The sequence below is a fragment of the Rhopilema esculentum genome, chromosome 5 (assembly GCF_057945365.1).
Source record: "Rhopilema esculentum isolate cy_ngs chromosome 5, ASM5794536v1, whole genome shotgun sequence".
Lineage (NCBI taxonomy): Eukaryota > Metazoa > Cnidaria > Scyphozoa > Rhizostomeae > Rhizostomatidae > Rhopilema > Rhopilema esculentum.
The window spans coordinates 9,093,265-9,120,593 of record NC_142819.1 but is presented as its reverse complement, the minus strand read 5'-3'; the positions used below and the strand labels follow the sequence as shown (position 1 = coordinate 9,120,593).

Genomic DNA, 27,329 nt, shown 5'->3' with positions numbered 1-27,329 from the left:
TTTGGCTCAAATACTGGAAATGAGGACTTGGACATTTATGAAAAAGTTCATGACCCCGGACCACCAAAGAAGTTCAAAAAATTGAAAATTTTTCAAATTTTTTTTTCCTCGAAACAACCAAGAAAGTCTTAATTTACGTTACGAGCACCATTTCAGGTAGTTTTGGTGTATTTTTGGCTTAAATACTGGAAATGAGGACTTGGACATTTTTGAAAAAGTTCATGACCCTGGACCAGCAAAAAATTTCAAAAAATTGAAAATTTTTCAAAATTTTTTTTTTCTCGAAACAACCGAGAAAGTCTTAATTTACGTTACGAACACCATTTCGGGTAGTTTTGGTTGCTATTTTGGCTCAAATACTGGAAGTGAGAACTTAGTCATTTTTGAAAAATTTCAAGACCCTGGACCAGCAAAAAATTTCAAAAAATTGAAAATTGTTCAAAATTTTTTTTTCCTCGAAACAGCCAAGAAAGTCTTAATTTACGTTACGAACACCGTTTCGGGTAGTTTTGGTTGTTATTTTGGCTCAAATACTGGAAATGAGTACTTGGACATTTTTGAAAAAGTTCATGACCCCGGACCACCAAAGAAGTTCAAAAAATTGAAAATTTTTCAAATTTTTTTTTTCCTCGAAACAACCAACAAAGTCTTAATTTACGTTGCGAACACCATTTCAGGTAGTTTTGGTGTATTTTTGGCTCAAATACTGGAAATGAGGACTTAGTCATTTTTGAAAAATTTCATGACCCCGGACATGCAAAAAAGTTCAAAAAATTGGAAAATATTCAAAAATTTTTTATTCCTCGAAACAACCGAGAAAGTCTTATTTTATGTTACGAACACAAATTCGGGTAGTTTTGGTGTATTTTTGGCTCAAATACTGGAAAAGAGGATTTAGTCATTTTTGAAAAATTTCATGACCCTGGACCTGCAAAAAAGTTCAAAATATTGACAATTTTTCAAAAATTGTTTTTCCTCAAACCAACCAAGAAAGTCCTAATTTACGTTACGAACACCATTTCAGGTAGTTTTGGTGTATTTTTGGCTCAAATACTGGAAATGAGGACTTGGACATTTTTGAAAAAGTTCATGACCCCGGACCACCAAAGAAGTTCAAAAAATTGAAAATTTTTCAAAATCTTTTTTCCTCGAAACAACCAAGAAAGTCTTAATTTAAGTTTCGAACACCATTTCGGATAGTTTCGGTGTATTTTTGGCTCAAATAATGGAAATGAGAACTTAGTCATTTTTTAAAAATTTCATGACCCCGGACCTGCAAAAAAGTTCAAAAAATTGAAAACTTTTCAAAATTTTTTTTTTCTCGAAACAACCGAGAAAGTCTTAATTTACGTTACGAACACCATTTCGGGTAGTTTTGGTTGTTATTTTGGCTCAAATACTGGAAATGAGGACTTGGACATTTTTGAAAAAGTTCATGACCCCGGACCACCAAAGAAGTTCAAAAAATTGAAAATTTTTCAAATTTTTTTTTCCTCGAAACAACCAAGAAAGTCTTAATTTACGTTACGAACACCATTTCAGGTAGTTTTGGTGTATTTTTGGCTTAAATACTGGAAATGAGGACTTGGACATTTTTGAAAAAGTTCATGACCCCGGACCACCAAAGAAGTTCAAAAAATTGAAAATTTTTCAAATTTTTTTTTTCCTCGAAACAACCAAGAAAGTCTTAATTTACGTTACGAACACCATTTCAGGTAGTTTTGGTGTATTTTTGGCTTAAATACTGGAAATGAGGACTTAGTCATTTTTGAAAAATTTCAAGACCCTGGACCAGCAAAAAATTTCAAAAAATTGAAAATTTTTCAAAATTTTTTTTTCCTCGAAACAACCGAGAAAGTCTTAATTTACGTTACGAACACCATTTCGGGTAGTTTTGGTTGCTATTTTGGCTCAAATACTGGAAATGAGGACTTAGTCATTTTTGAAAAATTTCATGACCCCGGACCTGCAAAAAAGTTCAAAAAATTGAAAATTTTTCAAAATTTTTTTTTCCTCGAAACAACCGAGAAAGTCTTAATTTCATTACGAACACCATTCAGGTAGTTTTGGTTGTTATTTTGGCTCAAATACTGGAAATAAGGACTTAGCCATTTTGAAAAATTTCATGACCCCGGACCTGCAAAAAAGTTCAAAAAATTGAAAAATTTTCAAAAAAAATCTCTCTACTAGTAACAACCAAGAATGATAAGAAAATACCTTTCTGACATGTTTTCATGACATTTGGCTCAACCTTCAAGTGATATCTGGAAAGTAGTACCTATAAGATAAAGTGATAGATCAAGATCAAGTATCTATAAGATCATAATATCTATAAGATCAAGTGATATCTATCAGATACATAGAAGGTTTCAGACTAAAGTTTGAAAAAGCTAAAAGATTTGAAAATTTTTCAAAATCTTTTTCCTCGAAACAACCAAGAAAGTCTTAATTTAAGTTTCGAACACCATTTCGGATAGTTTCGGTGTATTTTTGGCTCAAATACTGAAAATGAGAACTTAGTCATTTTTTAAAAATTTCATGACCCCGGACCTGCAAAAAAGTTCAAAAAATTGAAAACTTTTCAAAATTTTTTTTTCCTCGAAACAACCGAGAAAGTCTTAATTTACGTTACGAACACCATTTCGGGTAGTTTTGGTTGTTATTTTGGCTCTAATACTGGAAATGAGGACTTGGACATTATTGAAAAAGTTCATGACCCCGGACCACCAAAGAAGTTCAAAAAATTGAAAATTTTTCAAATTTTTTTTTTCCTCGAAACAACCAAGAAAGTCTTAATTTACGTTACGAACACCATTTCGGGTAGTTTTGGTTGTTATTTTGGCTCAAATACTGGAAATGAGGACTTGGACATTTTTGAAAAAGTTCATGACCCCCGACCACCAAAGAAGTTCAAAAAATTGAAAATTTTTCAAATTTTTTTTTTTCCTCGAAACAACCAACAAAGTCTTAGTTTACGTTACGAACACCATTTCAGGTAGTTTTGGTGTATTTTTGGCTCCAATACTGCAAATGAGGACTTAGTCATTTTTGAGAAATTTCATGACCCCGGACATGCAAAAAAGTTCAAAAAATTGAAAAATTTTCAAAAATTTTTTATTCCTCGAAACAACGGAGAAAGTCTTAATTTACGTTACGAACACAAGTTCGGGTAGTTTTGGTGTATTTTTGGCTCAAATACTGGAAATGAGGATTTAGTCATTTTTGAAAAATTTCATGACCCCGGACCTGCAAAAGAGTTAAAAAAATTGGAAAATTTTCAAAATTTTTTTTTTCCTCGAAACAACCGAGAAAGTCTTAATTTACGTTACGAACACAAGTTCGGGTTGTTTTGGTGTATTTTTGGCTTAAATACTGGAAAAGAGGATTTAGTCATTTTTGAAAAATTTCCTGACCGCGGACATGCAAAAAAGTTCAAAAAATTGAAAAATTTTCAAAAAAATCTTTCTACTAGTAACAACCAAGAATGATAAGAAAATACCTTTGTGACATGTTTTGATGACATTTGGCTCAACCTTCAAGTGATATCTGGAAGGTAGTACCTATAAGATAAAGTGATAGATCAAGATCAGGTATCTATAAGATCATAATCTCTATAACATCAAGTGATATCTATAAGATACATAGAATATTTCAGACTAAAGATTGAAAAAGGTTAAAAAATTTGAAAATTTTTCAAATTCTTTTTTCCTCGAAACAACCAAGAAAGTTTTAATTTTCGTTACGAACGCCATTTCGGCCAGTTTTTGTGTATTTTTGGCTCAAATGCTGGAAATGAGGACTAAGTCATTTTTGAAATATTTCATAACCCCGGACCTGCAAAGAAGTTCAAACAATTGAAAATTTTTCAAAATTTTTTTGTCCTCAAAACAACCAAGAAAGTCTTAATTTACGTTACGAACACCATTTCAGGTAGTTTTGGTGTATTTTTGGCTCAAATACTGGAAATGAGGACTTAGTCATTTCTGAAAAATTTCAAGACCCTTGACCAGCAAAAAAGTTCAAAAAATTGAAAATTTTCAAATTTTTTTTTTCCTCAAAACAACCGAGAAAGTCTTAATTTACGTTACGAACACCATTTCGGGTAGTTTTGGTTGTTATTTTGGCTCAAATACTGGAAATGAGGACTTGGACATTTTTGAAAAAGTTCATGACCACGGACCACCAAAGAAGTTCAAAAAATTGAAAATTTTTCAAATTTTTTTTTTTCCTCGAAACAACCAACAAACTCTTAGTTTACGTTACGAACACCATTTCAGGTAGTTTTGGTGTATTTTTGGCTCCAATACTGCAAATGAGGACTTAGTCATTTTTGAAAAATTTCATGACCCCGGACATGCAAAAAAGTTCAAAAAATTGAAAAATTTTCAAAAATTTTTTATTCCTCGAAACAACCGAGAAAGTCTTAATTTACGTTACGAACACCATTTCAGGTAGTTTTGGTGTATTTTTGGCTCTAATACTGGAAATGAGGACTTGGACATTATTGAAAAAGTTCATGACCCCGGACCACCAAAGAAGTTCAAAAAATTGAAAATTTTTCAAATTTTTTTTTTCCTCGAAACAACCAAGAAAGTCTTAATTTACGTTACGAACACCATTTCGGGTAGTTTTGGTTGTTATTTTGGCTCAAATACTGGAAATGAGGACTTGGACATTTTTGAAAAAGTTCATGACCCCCGACCACCAAAGAAGTTCAAAAAATTGAAAATTTTTCAAATTTTTTTTTTTCCTCGAAACAACCAACAAAGTCTTAGTTTACGTTACGAACACCATTTCAGGTAGTTTTGGTGTATTTTTGGCTCCAATACTGCAAATGAGGACTTAGTCATTTTTGAGAAATTTCATGACCCCGGACATGCAAAAAAGTTCAAAAAATTGAAAAATTTTCAAAAATTTTTTATTCCTCGAAACAACGGAGAAAGTCTTAATTTACGTTACGAACACAAGTTCGGGTAGTTTTGGTGTATTTTTGGCTCCAATACTGCAAATGAGGACTTAGTCATTTTTGAGAAATTTCATGACCCCGGACATGCAAAAAAGTTCAAAAAATTGAAAAATTTTCAAAAATTTTTTATTCCTCGAAACAACGGAGAAAGTCTTAATTTACGTTACGAACACAAGTTCGGGTAGTTTTGGTGTATTTTTGGCTCAAATACTGGAAATGAGGATTTAGTCATTTTTGAAAAATTTCATGACCCCGGACCTGCAAAAGAGTTAAAAAAATTGGAAAATTTTCAAAATTTTTTTTTTCCTCGAAACAACCGAGAAAGTCTTAATTTACGTTACGAACACAAGTTCGGGTTGTTTTGGTGTATTTTTGGCTTAAATACTGGAAAAGAGGATTTAGTCATTTTTGAAAAATTTCCTGACCGCGGACATGCAAAAAAGTTCAAAAAATTGAAAAATTTTCAAAAAAATCTTTCTACTAGTAACAACCAAGAATGATAAGAAAATACCTTTGTGACATGTTTTGATGACATTTGGCTCAACCTTCAAGTGATATCTGGAAGGTAGTACCTATAAGATAAAGTGATAGATCAAGATCAGGTATCTATAAGATCATAATCTCTATAACATCAAGTGATATCTATAAGATACATAGAATATTTCAGACTAAAGATTGAAAAAGGTTAAAAAATTTGAAAATTTTTCAAATTCTTTTTTCCTCGAAACAACCAAGAAAGTTTTAATTTTCGTTACGAACGCCATTTCGGCCAGTTTTTGTGTATTTTTGGCTCAAATGCTGGAAATGAGGACTAAGTCATTTTTGAAATATTTCATAACCCCGGACCTGCAAAGAAGTTCAAACAATTGAAAATTTTTCAAAATTTTTTTGTCCTCAAAACAACCAAGAAAGTCTTAATTTACGTTACGAACACCATTTCAGGTAGTTTTGGTGTATTTTTGGCTCAAATACTGGAAATGAGGACTTAGTCATTTCTGAAAAATTTCAAGACCCTTGACCAGCAAAAAAGTTCAAAAAATTGAAAATTTTCAAATTTTTTTTTTCCTCAAAACAACCGAGAAAGTCTTAATTTACGTTACGAACACCATTTCGGGTAGTTTTGGTTGTTATTTTGGCTCAAATACTGGAAATGAGGACTTGGACATTTTTGAAAAAGTTCATGACCACGGACCACCAAAGAAGTTCAAAAAATTGAAAATTTTTCAAATTTTTTTTTTTCCTCGAAACAACCAACAAACTCTTAGTTTACGTTACGAACACCATTTCAGGTAGTTTTGGTGTATTTTTGGCTCCAATACTGCAAATGAGGACTTAGTCATTTTTGAAAAATTTCATGACCCCGGACATGCAAAAAAGTTCAAAAAATTGAAAAATTTTCAAAAATTTTTTATTCCTCGAAACAACCGAGAAAGTCTTAATTTACGTTACGAACACCATTTCAGGTAGTTTTGGTGTATTTTTGGCTCTAATACTGGAAATGAGGACTTGGACATTATTGAAAAAGTTCATGACCCCGGACCACCAAAGAAGTTCAAAAAATTGAAAATTTTTCAAATTTTTTTTTTCCTCGAAACAACCAAGAAAGTCTTAATTTACGTTACGAACACCATTTCGGGTAGTTTTGGTTGTTATTTTGGCTCAAATACTGGAAATGAGGACTTGGACATTTTTGAAAAAGTTCATGACCCCCGACCACCAAAGAAGTTCAAAAAATTGAAAATTTTTCAAATTTTTTTTTTTCCTCGAAACAACCAACAAAGTCTTAGTTTACGTTACGAACACCATTTCAGGTAGTTTTGGTGTATTTTTGGCTCCAATACTGCAAATGAGGACTTAGTCATTTTTGAGAAATTTCATGACCCCGGACATGCAAAAAAGTTCAAAAAATTGAAAAATTTTCAAAAATTTTTTATTCCTCGAAACAACGGAGAAAGTCTTAATTTACGTTACGAACACAAGTTCGGGTAGTTTTGGTGTATTTTTGGCTCAAATACTGGAAATGAGGATTTAGTCATTTTTGAAAAATTTCATGACCCCGGACCTGCAAAAGAGTTAAAAAAATTGGAAAATTTTCAAAATTTTTTTTTTCCTCGAAACAACCGAGAAAGTCTTAATTTACGTTACGAACACAAGTTCGGGTTGTTTTGGTGTATTTTTGGCTTAAATACTGGAAAAGAGGATTTAGTCATTTTTGAAAAATTTCCTGACCGCGGACATGCAAAAAAGTTCAAAAAATTGAAAAATTTTCAAAAAAATCTTTCTACTAGTAACAACCAAGAATGATAAGAAAATACCTTTGTGACATGTTTTGATGACATTTGGCTCAACCTTCAAGTGATATCTGGAAGGTAGTACCTATAAGATAAAGTGATAGATCAAGATCAGGTATCTATAAGATCATAATCTCTATAACATCAAGTGATATCTATAAGATACATAGAATATTTCAGACTAAAGATTGAAAAAGGTTAAAAAATTTGAAAATTTTTCAAATTCTTTTTTCCTCGAAACAACCAAGAAAGTTTTAATTTTCGTTACGAACGCCATTTCGGCCAGTTTTTGTGTATTTTTGGCTCAAATGCTGGAAATGAGGACTAAGTCATTTTTGAAATATTTCATAACCCCGGACCTGCAAAGAAGTTCAAACAATTGAAAATTTTTCAAAATTTTTTTGTCCTCAAAACAACCAAGAAAGTCTTAATTTACGTTACGAACACCATTTCAGGTAGTTTTGGTGTATTTTTGGCTCAAATACTGGAAATGAGGACTTAGTCATTTCTGAAAAATTTCAAGACCCTTGACCAGCAAAAAAGTTCAAAAAATTGAAAATTTTCAAATTTTTTTTTTCCTCAAAACAACCGAGAAAGTCTTAATTTACGTTACGAACACCATTTCGGGTAGTTTTGGTTGTTATTTTGGCTCAAATACTGGAAATGAGGACTTGGACATTTTTGAAAAAGTTCATGACCACGGACCACCAAAGAAGTTCAAAAAATTGAAAATTTTTCAAATTTTTTTTTTTCCTCGAAACAACCAACAAACTCTTAGTTTACGTTACGAACACCATTTCAGGTAGTTTTGGTGTATTTTTGGCTCCAATACTGCAAATGAGGACTTAGTCATTTTTGAAAAATTTCATGACCCCGGACATGCAAAAAAGTTCAAAAAATTGAAAAATTTTCAAAAATTTTTTATTCCTCGAAACAACCGAGAAAGTCTTAATTTACGTTACGAACACCATTTCAGGTAGTTTTGGTGTATTTTTGGCTCCAATACTGCAAATGAGGACTTAGTCATTTTTGAAAAATTTCATGACCCCGGACATGCAAAAAAGTTCAAAAAATTGAAAAATTTTCAAAAATTTTTTATTCCTCGAAACAACCGAGAAAGTCTTAATTTACGTTACGAACACAAGTTCGGGTAGTTTTGGTGTATTTTTGGCTCAAATACTGGAAATGAGGATTTAGTCATTTTTGAAAAATTTCATGACCCCGGACCTGCAAAAGAGTTAAAAAAATCGGAAAATTTTCAAAATTTTTTAGTTCCTCGAAACAACCGAGAAAGTCTTAATTTACGTTACGAACACAAGTTCGGGTTGTTTTGGTGTATTTTTGGCTTAAATACTGGAAAAGAGGATTTAGTCATTTTTGAAAAATTTCATGACCGCGGACATGCAAAAAAGTTCAAAAAATTGAAAAATTTTCAAAAAAAATCTTTCTACTAGTAACAACCAAGAATGATAAGAAAATACCTTTGTGACATGTTTTGATGACATTTGGCTCAACCTTCAAGTGATATCTGGAAAGTAGTACCTATAAGATAAAGTGATAGATCAAGATCAGGTATCTATAAGATCATAATCTCTATAACATCAAGTGATATCTATAAGATACATAGAATATTTCAGACTAAAGATTGAAAAAGGTTAAAAAATTTGAAAATTTTTCAAATTCTTTTTTCCTCGAAACAACCAAGAAAGTTTTAATTTTCGTTACGAACACCATTTCGGCCAGTTTTTGTGTATTTTTGGCTCAAATACTGGAAATGAGGACTAAGTCATTTTTGAAATATTTCATAACATCGGACCTGCAAAGAAGTTCAAACAATTGAAAATTTTTCAAAATTTTTTTGTCCTCAAAACAACCAAGAAAGTCTTAATTTACGTTACGAACACCATTTCAGGTAGTTTTGGTGTAGTTTTGGCTCAAATACTGGAAATGAGAACTTAGTCATTTTTGAAAAGTTTCATGACCCTGGACCTGCAAAAAAGTTCAAAAAATTGAAGATTTTTCAAAATTTTTCTTTTCCTCGAAACAACCAAGAAAGTCTTAATTTACGTTTCGGACACCATTTCGGATAGTTTTGGTGTATTTTTGGCTCAAATACTGGAAATGAGGAGTTAGTCATTTTGGAAAAATTTCATGACCCCGGACCTGCAAAGAAGTTCAAAAAATTGGAAAATTTTCAAAAATTTTTTATTCCTCGAAACAACCGAGAAAGTCTTAATTTACGTTACGAACACCATCTCGGGTAGTTTTGGTGTATTTTTGGCTCAAATACTGGAAATGAGGATTAAGTCATTTTTGAAAAATTTCATTACCCCGGACCTGCAAAAGAGTTAAAAAAGTTGAAAATTTTTCAAAATTTTTTTTTTCCTTGAAACAACCAAGAAAGTCTTAATTTACGTTACGAACACCAGTTCGGGTAGTTTTGGTGTATTTTGGGCTCAAATACTGGAAATGAGGACTTAGTCATTTTTGAAAAAATTCATGACCCCAGATATGCAAAAAAGTTCAAAAATTGAAAATTTTTCAAATTTTTTTTTTCCTCAAAACAATCAAGAAAGTCTTAATTTACCTTACGAACACCATTTCTGGTAGTTTTGGTGTATTTTTGGCTCAAATACTGGAAATGAGAACTTAGTCATTTTTGAAAAATTTCATGACCCTGGACCTGCAAAAAAGTTCAAAAAATTGAAAATTTTTCAAAATTTTTTTTTCCTCAAAACAACCAAGAAAGTCTTAATTTACCTTACGAACACCATTTCTGGTAGTTTTGGCTCAACTACTGGAAATGAGGACTTAGTCATGTTTGAAAAATTTCATGACCCCGGACATGCAAAAAAGTTCAAAAAATTGAAAAGTTTTCAAAAAAAATCTTTCTACAAGTAACAACCAAGAATGATAAGAAAATACCTTTCTGACATGTTTTCATGACATTTGGCTCAACCTTCAAGTGATATCTGGAAAGTAGTACCTATCAGATAAAGTGATAGATCAAGATCAAGTATCTATAAGATCATAATATCTATAAAATCAAGTAATATCTATTAGATACATAGAATGTTTCAGACTAAAGTTTGAAAAAGCTAAAAGATTTGAAAATTTTTCAAAATCTTTTTTCCTTGAAACAACCAAGAAAGTCTTAATTTACGTTTCGAACACCATTTCGGATACTTTTGGTGTATTTTTGGCTCAAATACTGGAAATGAGGACTTAGTCATGTTTGAAAAATTTCATGACCCCGGACCTGCAAAAAAGTTCAAGAAATTGAAAATAATTAAAAATTTTCTTTTTCCTCGAAACAACCAAGAAAGTCTTAATTTACGTTACGAACACCATTTCGGGTAGTTTTGGTGTATTTTTGGCTCAAATACTGGAAATGAGGACTTAGTCATTTTTGAAAAATTTCATGACCCCGGACCTGCAAAAAAGTTCAAAAATTGAAAATTTTTTAAATTTTTTTTTTCCTCGAAACAACCAAGAAAGTCTTAATTTACGTTACGAACACCAGTTTGGGTAGTTTTGGTGTATTTTTGGCTCAAATACTGGAAATGAGAACTTAATCATTTTTGAAAAATTTCATGACCCCGGACCTGCAAAAAAGTTCAAAAAATTGAAAACTTTTCAAAATATATTTTTTCCTCGAAACAACCGAGAAAGTCTTAATTTACGTTACGAACACAAGTTCGGGTAGTTTTGCTGTATTTTTGGCTCAAATACTGGAAATGAGGATTTAGTCATTTTTGGAAAATTTCATGACCGCAGGCATGCAAAAAAGTTCAAAAAATTGAAAAATTTTCAAAAAAAAAACTTTCTGCTAGTAACAACCAAGAATGATAAGAAAATACCTTTCTGACATGTTTTCATGACATTTGGCTCAACCTTCAAGTGATATCTGGAAAGTAGTACCTATCAGATAAAGTGATAGAACAAGATCAAGTATCTATAAGATCATAATATCTATAAAATCAAGTGATATCTATTAGGTACATAGAATGTTTCAGACTAAAGTTTGAACAAGCTAAAAGATTTGAAAATTTTTCAAAATCTTTTTTCCTTGAAACAACCAAGAAAGTCTTAATTTACGTTTCGAACACCATTTCGGATAGTTTTGGTGTATTTTTGGCTCAAATACTGGAAATGAGAACTTAGTCATTTTTGAAAACTTTCATGACCTCGGACCTGCAAAAAAGTTCAAAAAATTGAAAATTTTTCAAAATTTTGTTTTTCCTTGAAACATATAAGTAGTCTTAATTTACGTTACGAACACCATTTCAGGTAGTTTTGGTGTATTTTTGGGTCAAATACTGGAAATGAGGATTAAGTCATTTTTGAAAAATTTCATTACCCCGGACCTGCAAAAGAGTTAAAAAAGTTGAAAATTTTTCAAAATTTTTTTTTTCCTTGAAACAACCAAGAAAGTCTTAATTTACGTTACGAACACCAGTTCGGGTAGTTTTGGTGTATTTTTGGCTCAAATACTGGAAATGAGAACTTAGTCATTTTTGAAAAATTTCATGACCCTGGACCTGCAAAAAAGTTCAAAAAATTGAAAATTTTTCAAAATTTTTTTTTCCTCAAAACAACCAAGAAAGTCTTAATTTACCTTACGAACACCATTTCGGGTAGTTTTGGCTCAACTACTGGAAATGAGGACTTAGTCATGTTTGAAAAATTTCATGACCCCGGACCTGCAAAAAAGTTCAAGAAATTGAAAATAATTAAAAATTTTCTTTTTCCTCGAAACAACCAAGAAAGTCTTAATTTACGTTACGAACACCATTTCGGGTAGTTTTGGTGTATTTTTGGCTCAAATACTGGAAATGAGGACTTAGTCATTTTTGAAAAATTTCATGACCCCGGACCTGCAAAAAAGTTCAAAAATTGAAAATTTTTTAAATTTTTTTTTTCCTCGAAACAACCAAGAAAGTCTTAATTTACGTTACGAACACCAGTTTGGGTAGTTTTGGTGTATTTTTGGCTCAAATACTGGAAATGAGAACTTAATCATTTTTGAAAAATTTCATGACCCCGGACCTGCAAAAAAGTTCAAAAAATTGAAAACTTTTCAAAATATATTTTTTCCTCGAAACAACCGAGAAAGTCTTAATTTACGTTACGAACACAAGTTCGGGTAGTTTTGCTGTATTTTTGGCTCAAATACTGGAAATGAGGATTTAGTCATTTTTGGAAAATTTCATGACCGCAGGCATGCAAAAAAGTTCAAAAAATTGAAAAATTTTCAAAAAAAAAACTTTCTGCTAGTAACAACCAAGAATGATAAGAAAATACCTTTCTGACATGTTTTCATGACATTTGGCTCAACCTTCAAGTGATATCTGGAAAGTAGTACCTATCAGATAAAGTGATAGAACAAGATCAAGTATCTATAAGATCATAATATCTATAAAATCAAGTGATATCTATTAGGTACATAGAATGTTTCAGACTAAAGTTTGAACAAGCTAAAAGATTTGAAAATTTTTCAAAATCTTTTTTCCTTGAAACAACCAAGAAAGTCTTAATTTACGTTTCGAACACCATTTCGGATAGTTTTGGTGTATTTTTGGCTCAAATACTGGAAATGAGAACTTAGTCATTTTTGAAAACTTTCATGACCTCGGACCTGCAAAAAAGTTCAAAAAATTGAAAATTTTTCAAAATTTTGTTTTTCCTTGAAACATATAAGTAGTCTTAATTTACGTTACGAACACCATTTCAGGTAGTTTTGGTGTATTTTTGGGTCAAATACTGGAAATGAGGACTTAGTCATTTTTGAAAAATTTCATGACCCCGGACATGCAAAAATATTCAAAAAATTGGAAAATTTTCAAAAATTTTTTATTCCTCGAAACAACCGAGAAAGTCTTAATTTACGTTACGAACACAAGTTCGGGTAGTTTTGGTGTATTTTTGGCTCAAATACTGGAAATGAGGATTTGGTCATTTTTGAAAAATTTCATGACCCCAGACCTGCAAAAGAGATAAAAAAATTGAAATTTTTCAAAATTTTTTTTTTCCTTGAAACAAGCAAGAAAGTCTTAATTTACGTTACGAACACCATTTCAGGTAGTTTTGGTGTATTTTGGGGTCAAATACTGGAAATGACGACTTAGTCATTTTTGAAAAATTTCATGACCCCGGACATGCAAAAAAGTTCAAAAAATTGGAAAATTTTCAAAAATTTTTTATTCCTCGAAACAACCGAGAAAGTCATAATTTACGTTACAAACACAAGTTCGGGTAGTTTTGGTGTATTTTTGGCTCAAATACTGGAAATGAGGATTTAGTCATTTTTGAAAAATTTCATGACCCCGGACCTGCAAAAGAGTTAAAAAAATTGAAAATTTTTCAAAGAAAACCTTTCTACTAGTAACAACCAAGAATGATAAGAAAATACCTTTTCTGACATGTTTTCATTACATTTGGCTCAACCTTCAAGTGATATCTGGAAAGTAGTACCTATCAGATAAAGTGATAGATCAAGATCAAGTATCTATAAGATCATAATATCTATAAAATCAAGTGATATCTATTAGATACATAGAATGTTTTAGACTAAAGTTTGAAAAAGCCAAAAGATTTGAAAGTTTTTCAAAATCTTTTTTCCTTGAAACAACCAAGAAAGTATTAATTTACGTTTCGAACACCATTTCGGGTAGTTTTGGTGTATTTTTGGCTCAAATACTGGAAATGAGGACTTAGTCATTTTTGAAAAATTTCATGACCCCGGACCTGCAAAAAAGTTCAAAAAATTGAAAACTTTTCAAAATTTTTTCTTTCCTCGAAACAACCGAGAAAGTCTTAATTTACGTTACGAACACCATTTCGGGTAGTTTTGGTGTATTTTTGGCTCAAATACTGGAAATGAGGACTTAGTCATTTTTGAAAAATTTCATGACCCCGGACCTGCAAAAAAGTTCAAAAAATTGAGAATTTTTCAATTTTTTTTTCCTTGAAACAACCAAGAAAGTCTTAATTTACGTTACGAACACCATTTCAGGTAGTTTTGGTGTATTTTTGGCTCAAATACTGGAAATGAGGACTTAGTCAGGTTTGAAAAATTTCATGACCCCGGACATGCAAAAAAGTTCAAAAAATTGGAAAATTTTCAAAATTTTTTTTTCCTCGAAACAACCTAGAAAGTCTTAATTTACGTTACGAACACAAGTTCGGGTAGTTTTGGTGTATTTTTGGCTCAAATACTGGAAATGAGGATTTAGTCATTTTTAAAAAATTTCATGACCCCGGACCTGCAAAAAAGTTCAAAAATTGAAAACTTTTCAAAATATTTTTTTTCCTCTAAACAACCGAGAAAGTCTTAATTTACGTTACGAACACAAGTTATGGTAGTTTTGGTGTATTTTTTGCTCAAATACTGGAAATGAGGATTTAGTCATTTTTGAAAAATTTCATGACCGCGGACATGCAAAAAAGTTCAAAAAATTGAAAATTTTTCAAAATCTTTTTTCCTTGAAACAACCAAGAAAGTCTTAATTTACGTTTTGAACACCATTTCGGATAGTTTTGGTGTATTTTTGGCTCAAATACTGGAAATGAGGACTTAGTCTGGTTTGAAAAATTTCATGACCCCGGACATGCAAAAAAGTTCAAAAAATTGGAAAATTTTCAAAATTTTTTTTTCCTCGAAACAACCTAGAAAGTCTTAATTTACGTTACGAACACAAGTTCGGGTAGTTTTGGTGTATTTTTGGCTCAAATACTGGAAATGAGGATTTAGTCATTTTTAAAAAATTTCATGACCCCGGACCTGCAAAAAAGTTCAAAAATTGAAAACTTTTCAAAATATTTTTTTTCCTCTAAACAACCGAGAAAGTCTTAATTTACGTTACGAACACAAGTTATGGTAGTTTTGGTGTATTTTTTGCTCAAATACTGGAAATGAGGATTTAGTCATTTTTGAAAAATTTCATGACCGCGGACATGCAAAAAAGTTCAAAAAATTGAAAATTTTAAAAAAAGATCTTTCTGCTAGTAACAACCAAGAATGATAAGAAAATACCTTTCTGACATGTTTTCATGACATTTGGCTCAACCTTCAAGTGATATCTGCAAAGTAGTACCTATAAGATAAAGTGATAGATCAAGATCAAGTATATATAAGATCATAATATCTATAAAATCAAGTGATATCTATTAGGTACATAGAATGTTTCAGACTAAAGTTTGAAAAAGCTAAAAGATTTGAAAATTTTTCAAAATCTTTTTTCCTTGAAACAACCAAGAAAGTCTTAATTTACGTTACGAACACCATTTCGGATAGTTTTGGTGTATTTTTGGCTCAAATACTGGAAATGAGGATTTAGTCATTTTTAAAAAATTTCATGACCCCGGACCTGCAAAAAAGTTCCAAAATTGAAAACTTTTCAAAATATTTTTTTTCCTCTAAACAACCGAGAAAGTCTTAATTTACGTTACGAACACAAGTTATGGTAGTTTTGGTGTATTTTTTGCTCAAATACTGGAAATGAGGATTTAGTCATTTTTGAAAAATTTCATGACCGCGGACATGCAAAAAAGTTCAAAAAATTGAGAATTTTTCAATTTTTTTTTTCCTTGAAACAACCAAGAAAGTCTTAATTTACGTTACGAACACCATTTCAGGTAGTTTTGGTGTATTTTTGGCTCAAATACTGGAAATGAGGACTTAGTCTGGTTTGAAAAATTTCATGACCCCGGACATGCAAAAAAGTTCAAAAAATTGGAAAATTTTCAAAATTTTTTTTTCCTCGAAACAACCTAGAAAGTCTTAATTTACGTTACGAACACAAGTTCGGGTAGTTTTGGTGTATTTTTGGCTCAAATACTGGAAATGAGGATTTAGTCATTTTTAAAAAATTTCATGACCCCGGACCTGCAAAAAAGTTCAAAAATTGAAAACTTTTCAAAATATTTTTTTTCCTCTAAACAACCGAGAAAGTCTTAATTTACGTTATGAACACAAGTTATGGTAGTTTTGGTGTATTTTTTGCTCAAATACTGGAAATGAGGATTTAGTCATTTTTGAAAAATTTCATGACCGCGGACATGCAAAAAAGTTCAAAAAATTGAAAATTTTAAAAAAAGATCTTTCTACTAGTAACAACCAAGAATGATAAGAAAATACCTTTCTGACATGTTTTCATGACATTTGGCTCAACCTTCAAGTGATATCTGGAAAGTAGTACCTATAAGATAAAGTGATAGATCAAGATCAAGTATCTATAAGATCATAATATCTATAAAATCAAGTGATATCTATAAGATACATAGAATGTTTCAGACTAAAGTTTGAAAAAGCTAAAAGATTTGAAAATTTTTCAAAATCTTTTTTCCTTGAAACAACCAAGAAAGTCTTAATTTACGTTTTGAACACCATTTCGGATAGTTTTGGTGTATTTTTGGCTCAAATACTGGAAATGAGAACTTAATCATTTTTGAAAAATTTCATGACCCTGGACCTGCAAAAAAGTTCAAAAAATTGAAAATTTTTCAAAATTTTTTTTTTTCTCGAAACAACCGAGAAAGTCTTAATTTACGTTACAAACACCATTTCGGGTAGTTTTGGTGTATTTTTGGCTCAAATACTGGAAATGAGGATTTAGTCATTTTTGAAAAATTTCATGACCGCGGACATGCAAAAAAGTTTAAAAAATTGAAAAATTTAAAAAAAAAATCTTTCTGCTAGTAACAACCAAGAATGATAAGCAAATACCTTTCTGACATGTTTTCATGACATTTGGCTCAACTTTCAAGTGATATCTGGAAAATAGTACCTATAAGATAAAGTGATAGATCAAGATCAAGTATCTATAAGATCATAATATCTATAAAATCAAGTGATATCTATTAGGTACATAGAATGTTTCAGACTAAAGTTTGAAAAAGCTAAAAGATTTGAAAATTTTTCAAAATCTTTTTTCCTTGAAACAACCAAGAAAGTCTTAATTTACGTTTCGAACACCATTTCGGATAGTTTTGGTGTATTTTTGGCTCAAATACTGGAAATGAGAATTTAATCATTTTTGGAAAATTTCATGACCCTGGACCTGCAAAAAAGTTCAAAAAATTGAAAATTTTTCAAAATTTTTTTTTTCCTCGAAACAACCGAGAAAGTCTTAATTTACGTTACAAACACCATTTCGGGTAGTTTTGGTGTATTTTTGGCTCAAATACTGAAAATGAGGATTTAGTCATTTTTGAAAAATTTCATGACAGCGGACATGCAAAAAAGTTTAAAAAATTGAAAAATTTTAAAGAAAAATCTTTCTGCTAGTAACAACCAAGAATGATAAGAAAATACCTTTCTGACATGTTTTCATGACATTTGGCTCAACCTTCAAGTGATATCTGGAAAGTAGTACCTATAAGATAAAGTGATAGATCAAGATCAAGTATCTATAAGATCATAATATCTATAAAATCAAGTGATATCTATTAGGTACATAGAATGTTTCAGACTAAAGTTTGAAAAAGCTAAAAGATTTGAAATTTTTTCAAAATCTTTTTTCCTTGAAACAACCAAGAAAGTCTTAATTTACGTTTCAAACACCATTTCGGATAGTTTTGGTGTATTTTTGGCTCAAATACTGGAAATGAGAATTTAATCATTTTTGGAAAATTTCATGACCCTGGACCTGCAAAAAAGTTCAAAAAATTGAAAATTTTTCAAAATTTTTTTTTTCCTCGAAACAACCGAGAAAGTCTTAATTTACGTTACAAACACCATTTCGGGTAGTTTTGGTGTATTTTTGGCTCAAATACTGAAAATGAGGATTTAGTCATTTTTGAAAAATTTCATGACAGCGGACATGCAAAAAAGTTTAAAAAATTGAAAAATTTTAAAGAAAAATCTTTCTGCTAGTAACAACCAAGAATGATAAGAAAATACCTTTCTGACATGTTTTCATGACATTTGGCTCAACCTTCAAGTGATATCTGGAAAGTAGTACCTATAAGATAAAGTGATAGATCAAGATCAAGTATCTATAAGATCATAATATCTATAAAATCAAGTGATATCTATTAGGTACATAGAATGTTTCAGACTAAAGTTTGAAAAAGCTAAAAGATTTGAAATTTTTTCAAAATCTTTTTTCCTTGAAACAACCAAGAAAGTCTTAATTTACGTTTCGAACACCATTTCGGATAGTTTTGGTGTATTTTTGGCTCCAATACTAGAAATGAGGACTTAGTCATTTTTGAAAAATTTCATGACCCCGGACCTGCAAAAAAGTTCAACGAATTGAGAATTTTTCAAATTTTTTTTTCCTTGAAACAACCAAGAAAGTCTTAATTTACATTACAAACAGCATTTCAGGTAGTTTTGGTGTATTTTTGGCTCAAATACTAGAAATGAGGACTTAGTTATGTTTGAAAAATTTCATCACCCCGGACCTGCAAAAAAGTTCAAAAAAATGAAAATAATTAAAAATTTTCTTTTTCCTCGAAACAACCAAGAAAGTCTTAATTTACGTTACGAACAGCATTTCAGGTAGTTTTGGTGTATTTTTGGCTCAAATACTGGAAATGAGGACTTAGTCATGTTTGAAAAATTTCATCACCCCGGACCTGCAAAAAAGTTCAAAAAAATGAAAATAATTAAAAATTTTCTTTTTCCTCGAAACAACCAAGAAAGTCTTAATTTACGTTACGAACACAAGTTCGGATAGTTTTGGTGTATTTTTGGCTCCAATACTAGAAATGAGGACTTAGTCATTTTTGAAAAATTTCATGACCCCGGACCTGCAAAAAAGTTCAACGAATTGAGAATTTTTCAAATTTTTTTTTTCCTTGAAACAACCAAGAAAGTCTTAATTTACATTACGAACAGCATTTCAGGTAGTTTTGGTGTATTTTTGGCTCAAATACTGGAAATGAGGATTTAGTCATTTTTGAAAAATTTCATGACCGCGGACATGCAAAAAAGTTTAAAAAATTTAAAAATTTAAAAAAAAAATCTTTCTGCTAGTAACAACCAAGAATGATAAGCAAATACCTTTCTGACATGTTTTCATGACATTTGGCTCAACCTTCAAGTGATATCTGGAAAGTAGTACCTATAAGATAAAGTGATAGATCAAGATAAAGTATCTATAAGATCATAATATCTATAAAATCAAGTGATATCTATTAGGTACATAGAATGTTTCAGACTAAAGTTTGAAAAAGCTAAAAGATTTGAAAATTTTTCAAAATCTTTTTTCCTTGAAACAACCAAGAAAGTCTTAATTTACGTTTCGAACACCATTTCGGATAGTTTTGGTGTATTTTTGGCTCAAATACTGGAAATGAGGATTTAGCCATTTTTGAAAAATTTCATGACCGCGGACATGCAAAAAAGTTCAAAAAATTGAGAATTTTTCAATTTTTTTTTTCCTTGAAACAACCAAGAAAGTCTTAATTTACGTTACGAACACCATTTCAGGTAGTTTTGGTGTATTTTTGGCTCAAATACTGGAAATGAGGACTTAGTCAGGTTTGAAAAATTTCATGACCCCGGACATGCAAAAAAGTTCAAAAAATTGGAAAATTTTCAAAATTTTTTTTTCCTCGAAACAACCTAGAAAGTCTTAATTTACGTTACGAACACAAGTTCGGGTAGTTTTGGTGTATTTTTGGCTCAAATACTGGAAATGAGGATTTAGTCATTTTTAAAAAATTTCATGACCCCGGACCTGCAAAAAAGTTCAAAAATTGAAAACTTTTCAAAATATTTTTTTTCCTCTAAACAACCGAGAAAGTCTTAATTTACGTTACGAACACAAGTTATGGTAGTTTTGGTGTATTTTTTGCTCAAATACTGGAAATGAGGATTTAGTCATTTTTGAAAAATTTCATGACCGCGGACATGCAAAAAAGTTCAAAAAATTGAAAATTTTAAAAAAAGATCTTTCTGCTAGTAACAACCAAGAATGATAAGAAAATACCTTTCTGACATGTTTTCATGACATTTGGCTCAACCTTCAAGTGATATCTGCAAAGTAGTACCTATAAGATAAAGTGATAGATCAAGATCAAGTATATATAAGATCATAATATCTATAAAATCAAGTGATATCTATTAGGTACATAGAATGTTTCAGACTAAAGTTTGAAAAAGCTAAAAGATTTGAAAATTTTTCAAAATCTTTTTTCCTTGAAACAACCAAGAAAGTCTTAATTTACGTTTTGAACACCATTTCGGATAGTTTTGGTGTATTTTTGGCTCAAATACTGGAAATGAGAACTTAATCATTTTTGAAAAATTTCATGACCCTGGACCTGCAAAAAAGTTCAAAAAATTGAAAATTTTTCAAAATTTTTTTTTTTCTCGAAACAACCGAGAAAGTCTTAATTTACGTTACAAACACCATTTCGGGTAGTTTTGGTGTATTTTTGGCTCAAATACTGGAAATGAGGATTTAGTCATTTTTGAAAAATTTCATGACCGCGGACATGCAAAAAAGTTTAAAAAATTGAAAAATTTAAAAAAAAAATCTTTCTGCTAGTAACAACCAAGAATGATAAGCAAATACCTTTCTGACATGTTTTCATGACATTTGGCTCAACCTTCAAGTGATATCTGGAAAATAGTACCTATAAGATAAAGTGATAGATCAAGATCAAGTATCTATAAGATCATAATATCTATAAAATCAAGTGATATCTATTAGGTACATAGAATGTTTCAGACTAAAGTTTGAAAAAGCTAAAAGATTTGAAAATTTTTCAAAATCTTTTTTCCTTGAAACAGCCAAGAAAGTCTTAATTTACGTTTCGAACACCATTTCGGATAGTTTTGGTGTATTTTTGGCTCAAATACTGGAAATGAGAATTTAATCATTTTTGGAAAATTTCATGACCCTGGACCTGCAAAAAAGTTCAAAAAATTGAAAATTTTTCAAAATTTTTTTTTTCCTCGAAACAACCGAGAAAGTCTTAATTTACGTTACAAACACCATTTCGGGTAGTTTTGGTGTATTTTTGGCTCAAATACTGAAAATGAGGATCTAGTCATTTTTGAAAAATTTCATGACAGCGGACATGCAAAAAAGTTTAAAAAATTGAAAAATTTTAAAGAAAAATCTTTCTGCTAGTAACAACCAAGAATGATAAGAAAATACCTTTCTGACATGTTTTCATGACATTTGGCTCAACCTTCAAGTGATATCTGGAAAGTAGTACCTATAAGATAAAGTGATAGATCAAGATCAAGTATCTATAAGATCATAATATCTATAAAATCAAGTGATATCTATTAGGTACATAGAATGTTTCAGACTAAAGTTTGAAAAAGCTAAAAGATTTGAAATTTTTTCAAAATCTTTTTTCCTTGAAACAACCAAGAAAGTCTTAATTTACGTTTCGAACACCATTTCGGATAGTTTTGGTGTATTTTTGGCTCCAATACTAGAAATGAGGACTTAGTCATTTTTGAAAAATTTCATGACCCCGGACCTGCAAAAAAGTTCAACGAATTGAGAATTTTTCAAATTTTTTTTTCCTTGAAACAACCAAGAAAGTCTTAATTTACATTACGAACAGCATTTCAGGTAGTTTTGGTGTATTTTTGGCTCAAATACTAGAAATGAGGACTTAGTTATGTTTGAAAAATTTCATCACCCCGGACCTGCAAAAAAGTTCAAAAAAATGAAAATAATTAAAAATTTTCTTTTTCCTCGAAACAACCAAGAAAGTCTTAATTTACGTTACGAACAGCATTTCAGGTAGTTTTGGTGTATTTTTGGCTCAAATACTGGAAATGAGGACTTAGTCATGTTTGAAAAATTTCATCACCCCGGACCTGCAAAAAAGTTCAAAAAAATGAAAATAATTAAAAATTTTCTTTTTCCTCGAAACAACCAAGAAAGTCTTAATTTACGTTACGAACACAAGTTCGGATAGTTTTGGTGTATTTTTGGCTCCAATACTAGAAATGAGGACTTAGTCATTTTTGAAAAATTTCATGACCCCGGACCTGCAAAAAAGTTCAACGAATTGAGAATTTTTCAAATTTTTTTTTTCCTTGAAACAACCAAGAAAGTCTTAATTTACATTACGAACAGCATTTCAGGTAGTTTTGGTGTATTTTTGGCTCAAATACTGGAAATGAGGATTTAGTCATTTTTGAAAAATTTCATGACCGCGGACATGCAAAAAAGTTTAAAAAATTTAAAAATTTAAAAAAAAAATCTTTCTGCTAGTAACAACCAAGAATGATAAGCAAATACCTTTCTGACATGTTTTCATGACATTTGGCTCAACCTTCAAGTGATATCTGGAAAGTAGTACCTATAAGATAAAGTGATAGATCAAGATCAAGTATCTATAAGATCATAATATCTATAAAATCAAGTGATATCTATTAGGTACATAGAATGTTTCAGACTAAAGTTTGAAAAAGCTAAAAGATTTGAAAATTTTTCAAAATCTTTTTTCCTTGAAACAACCAAGAAAGTCTTAATTTACGTTTCGAACACCATTTCGGATAGTTTTGGTGTATTTTTGGCTCAAATACTGGAAATGAGGATTTAGCCATTTTTGAAAAATTTCATGACCGCGGACATGCAAAAAAGTTCAAAAAATTGAGAATTTTTCAATTTTTTTTTTCCTTGAAACAACCAAGAAAGTCTTAATTTACGTTACGAACACCATTTCAGGTTGTTTTGGTGTATTTTTGGCTCAAATACTGGAAATGAGGACTTAGTCAGGTTTGAAAAATTTCATGACCCCGGACATGCAAAAAAGTTCAAAAAATTGGAAAATTTTCAAAATTTTTTTTTCATCGAAACAACCTAGAAAGTCTTAATTTACGTTACGAACACAAGTTCGGGTAGTTTTGGTGTATTTTTGGCTCAAATACTGGAAATGAGGATTTAGTCATTTTTAAAAAATTTCATGACCCCGGACCTGCAAAAAAGTTCAAAAATTGAAAACTTTTCAAAATATTTTTTTTCCTCTAAACAACCGAGAAAGTCTTAATTTACGTTACGAACACAAGTTATGGTAGTTTTGGTGTATTTTTTGCTCAAATACTGGAAATGAGGATTTAGTCATTTTTGAAAAATTTCATGACCGCGGACATGCAAAAAAGTTCAAAAAATTGAAAATTTTAAAAAAAGATCTTTCTGCTAGTAACAACCAAGAATGATAAGAAAATACCTTTCTGACATGTTTTCATGACATTTGGCTCAACCTTCAAGTGATATCTGCAAAGTAGTACCTATAAGATAAAGTGATAGATCAAGATCAAGTATATATAAGATCATAATATCTATAAAATCAAGTGATATCTATTAGGTACATAGAATGTTTCAGACTAAAGTTTGAAAAAGCTAAAAGATTTGAAATTTTTTCAAAATCTTTTTTCCTTGAAACAACCAAGAAAGTCTTAATTTACGTTTTGAACACCATTTCGGATAGTTTTGGTGTATTTTTGGCTCAAATACTGGAAATGAGAACTTAATCATTTTTGAAAAATTTCATGACCCTGGACCTGCAAAAAAGTTCAAAAAATTGAAAATTTTTCAAAATTTTTTTTTTTCTCGAAACAACCGAGAAAGTCTTAATTTACGTTACAAACACCATTTCGGGTAGTTTTGGTGTATTTTTGGCTCAAATACTGGAAATGAGGATTTAGTCATTTTTGAAAAATTTCATGACCGCGGACATGCAAAAAAGTTTAAAAAATTGAAAAATTTAAAAAAAAAATCTTTCTGCTAGTAACAACCAAGAATGATAAGCAAATACCTTTCTGACATGTTTTCATGACATTTGGCTCAACCTTCAAGTGATATCTGGAAAATAGTACCTATAAGATAAAGTGATAGATCAAGATCAAGTATCTATAAGATCATAATATCTATAAAATCAAGTGATATCTATTAGGTACATAGAATGTTTCAGACTAAAGTTTGAAAAAGCTAAAAGATTTGAAAATTTTTCAAAATCTTTTTTCCTTGAAACAACCAAGAAAGTCTTAATTTACGTTTCGAACACCATTTCGGATAGTTTTGGTGTATTTTTGGCTCAAATACTGGAAATGAGAATTTAATCATTTTTGGAAAATTTCATGACCCCGGACCTGCAAAAAAGTTAAAAAAATTGAAAATTTTTCAAAATTTTTTTTTGCCTTGAAACAACCAAGAAAGTCTTAATTTACGTTACGAACACAAGTTATGGTAGTTTTGGTGTATTTTTGGCTCAAATACTGGAAATGAGGACTTAGCCATTTTTGAAAAATTTCATGACCCCGGACCTGCAAAAAAGTTCAAAAAATTGAAAATAATTAAAAATTTTCTTTTTCCTCGAAACAGCAAGAAAGTCTTAATTTACGTTTCGAACACAAGTTCGGGTAGTTTTGGTGTATTTTTGGCTCAAATACTGGAAATGAGGATTTAGTCATTTTTGAAAAATTTCATGACCCCGGACTTGCAAAAAAGTTCAAAAAAGTGAAAATTTTTCAAAATTGTTTCTTTCCTCGAAACAACCGAGAAAGTCTTAATTTACGTTACAAACACCATTTCGGGTAGTTTTGGTGTATTTTTGGCTCAAATACTGGAAATGAGGACTTAGTCAGGTTTGAAAAATTTCATGACCCCGGACATGCAAAAAAGTTCAAAAAATTGGAAAATTTTCAAAATTTTTTTTTCCTCGAAACAACCTAGAAAGTCTTAATTTACGTTACGAACACAAGTTCGGGTAGTTTTGGTGTATTTTTGGCTCAAATACTGGAAATGAGGATTTAGTCATTTTTAAAAAATTTCATGACCCCGTACCTGCAAAAAAGTTCAAAAATTGAAAACTTTTCAAAATATTTTTTTTCCTCTAAACAACCGAGAAAGTCTTAATTTACGTTACGAACACAAGTTATGGTAGTTTTGGTGTATTTTTTGCTCAAATACTGGAAATGAGGATTTAGTCATTTTTGAAAAATTTCATGACCGCGGACATGCAAAAAAGTTCAAAAAATTGAAAATTTTAAAAAAAGATCTTTCTGCTAGTAACAACCAAGAATGATAAGAAAATACCTTTCTGACATGTTTTCATGACATTTGGCTCAACCTTCAAGTGATATCTGCAAAGTAGTACCTATAAGATAAAGTGATAGATCAAGATCAAGTATATATAAGATCATAATATCTATAAAATCAAGTGATATCTATTAGGTACATAGAATGTTTCAGACTAAAGTTTGAAAAAGCTAAAAGATTTGAAAATTTTTCAAAATCTTTTTTCCTTGAAACAACCAAGAAAGTCTTAATTTACGTTTTGAACACCATTTCGGATAGTTTTGGTGTATTTTTGGCTCAAATACTGGAAATGAGAACTTAATCATTTTTGAAAAATTTCATGACCCTGGACCTGCAAAAAAGTTCAAAAAATTGAAAATTTTTCAAAATTTTTTTTTTTCTCGAAACAACCGAGAAAGTCTTAATTTACGTTACAAACACCATTTCGGGTAGTTTTGGTGTATTTTTGGCTCAAATACTGGAAATGAGGATTTAGTCATTTTTGAAAAATTTCATGACCGCGGACATGCAAAAAAGTTTAAAAAATTGAAAAATTTAAAAAAAAAATCTTTCTGCTAGTAACAACCAAGAATGATAAGCAAATACCTTTCTGACATGTTTTCATGACATTTGGCTCAACCTTCAAGTGATATCTGGAAATTAGTACCTATAAGATAAAGTGATAGATCAAGATCAAGTATCTATAAGATCATAATATCTATAAAATCAAGTGATATCTATTAGGTACATAGAATGTTTCAGACTAAAGTTTGAAAAAGCTAAAAGATTTGAAAATTTTTCAAAATCTTTTTTCCTTGAAACAACCAAGAAAGTCTTAATTTACGTTTCGAACACCATTTCGGATAGTTTTGGTGTATTTTTGGCTCAAATACTGGAAATGAGAACTTAATCATTTTTGGAAAATTTCATGACCCTGGACCTGCAAAAAAGTTCAAAAAATTGAAAATTTTTCAAAATTTTTTTTTTCCTCGAAACAACCGAGAAAGTCTTAATTTACGTTACAAACACCATTTCGGGTAGTTTTGGTGTATTTTTGGCTCAAATACTGAAAATGAGGATTTAGTCATTTTTGAAAATTTTCATGACAGCGGACATGCAAAAAAGTTTAAAAAATTGAAAAATTTTAAAGAAAAATCTTTCTGCTAGTAACAACCAAGAATGATAAGAAAATACCTTTCTGACATGTTTTCATGACATTTGGCTCAACCTTCAAGTGATATCTGGAAAGTAGTACCTATAAGATAAAGTGATAGATCAAGATCAAGTATCTATAAGATCATAATATCTATAAAATCAAGTGATATCTATTAGGTACATAGAATGTTTCAGACTAAAGTTTGAAAAAGCTAAAAGATTTGAAATTTTTTCAAAATCTTTTTTCCTTGAAACAACCAAGAAAGTCTTAATTTACGTTTCGAACACCATTTCGGATAGTTTTGGTGTATTTTTGGCTCCAATACTAGAAATGAGGACTTAGTCATTTTTGAAAAATTTCATGACCCCGGACCTGCAAAAAAGTTCAACGAATTGAGAATTTTTCAAATTTTTTTTTCCTTGAAACAACCAAGAAAGTCTTAATTTACATTACGAACAGCATTTCAGGTAGTTTTGGTGTATTTTTGGCTCAAATACTAGAAATGAGGACTTAGTTATGTTTGAAAAATTTCATCACCCCGGACCTGCAAAAAAGTTCAAAAAAATGAAAATAATTAAAAATTTTCTTTTCCCTCGAAACAACCAAGAAAGTCTTAATTTACGTTACGAACACAAGTTCGGATAGTTTTGGTGTATTTTTGGCTCCAATACTAGAAATGAGGACTTAGTCATTTTTGAAAAATTTCATGACCCCGGACCTGCAAAAAAGTTCAACGAATTGAGAATTTTTCAAATTTTTTTTTTCCTTGAAACAACCAAGAAAGTCTTAATTTACATTACGAACAGCATTTCAGGTAGTTTTGGTGTATTTTTGGCTCAAATACTGGAAATGAGGACTTAGTCATGTTTGAAAAATTTCATCACCCCGGACCTGCAAAAAAGTTCAAAAAA

At 30.5% G+C, this 27,329-nt stretch overlaps 1 long non-coding RNA gene across 8 annotated transcripts in view; it reads right to left on the bottom strand.

The window, feature by feature from the left end:
* The window catches only part of LOC135689451 (uncharacterized), a 293,016-nt gene that overhangs the window by 7,009 nt on the left and 258,678 nt on the right, over positions 1 to 27,329 (bottom strand). For 4 of the 8 annotated variants that reach the window (XR_016145330.1, XR_016145328.1, XR_016145329.1 and 1 more), the window contains exon 3: positions 8,739 to 8,799. The exons of 3 other annotated variants lie outside the window; for them this stretch is intronic. This is a non-coding gene — a long non-coding RNA (uncharacterized LOC135689451). Of the gene's footprint in view, positions 1 to 3,499; positions 3,599 to 8,738; positions 8,800 to 27,329 lie in introns of those variants that run through there. One more of the 8 variants, XR_016145333.1, reaches the window with a different exon arrangement.